The sequence below is a fragment of the Schistocerca nitens genome, chromosome 2 (assembly GCF_023898315.1).
Source record: "Schistocerca nitens isolate TAMUIC-IGC-003100 chromosome 2, iqSchNite1.1, whole genome shotgun sequence".
Classification (NCBI taxonomy): Eukaryota; Metazoa; Arthropoda; class Insecta; order Orthoptera; family Acrididae; genus Schistocerca; species Schistocerca nitens.
The window spans coordinates 945,577,801-945,578,443 of NC_064615.1; the positions used below are offsets into that span (position 1 = coordinate 945,577,801).

The 643-nt window shown below is 50.2% G+C and overlaps 1 non-coding gene across 1 annotated transcript; it reads right to left on the minus strand.

The window, feature by feature from the left end:
- Positions 1–343: 343 nt before the first annotated feature.
- On the minus strand, positions 344–418 carry Trnap-cgg (transfer RNA proline (anticodon CGG)). The gene has a single exon. It is a non-coding gene; the product is annotated as a tRNA-Pro (tRNA).
- Between the last annotated feature and the right edge of the window lie 225 nt (positions 419–643).

Below are 643 nucleotides of genomic sequence, written 5' to 3' on the forward strand. Positions count from 1 at the left end.
GGAGTGTGCGCTGATTTGAAACTTCCTGGCAGATTAAAATTGTGTGATTGACCAAGACTCGAACTCGGGACCTTTGCCTTTTGCGGGCAAGCGCTCTACCAACTGAGCTACCAAAGCACGACTCACACCCCGTCCTCACAGCTTTAATTCCGCCAGTACCTTGTCTCCTACCTTCCAAACTTCACAGAAGCTCTCCTGCGAACTTTACAGGACTAGCACTCCTGGAAGAAAGGATACTGCGGAGACATGACTTAGCCACAGCCTGGGGGATGTTTCTAGAATGAAACTTTCACTTTACAGCGGAGTGTACGCTGATATGAAACTTCCTGGCAGATTAAAACTGTGTGTCGGACCGAGACTCGAACTCGGGACCTTTGCCTTCCGCGGGCAAGTGCTCTACCAACTGAGCTACCCAAGCACGACTCACGCCCCGTCCTCACAGCTTCAGTTCTCGCAGTACCTCGTCTCCTACCTTCCAAACTCCCTTCGAGTCTCGGTCCGGCACACAGTTTTAATCTGTCAGGAAGTCTCATATCAGCGCACACTCCGCTGTAGAGTGAAAATTTCATTCTATAAAGGCCCTTGTCGGAATCTCAGTAAGGGATATACCCTCCCCAGGTAGTAATGCACATTTTCCACCTGT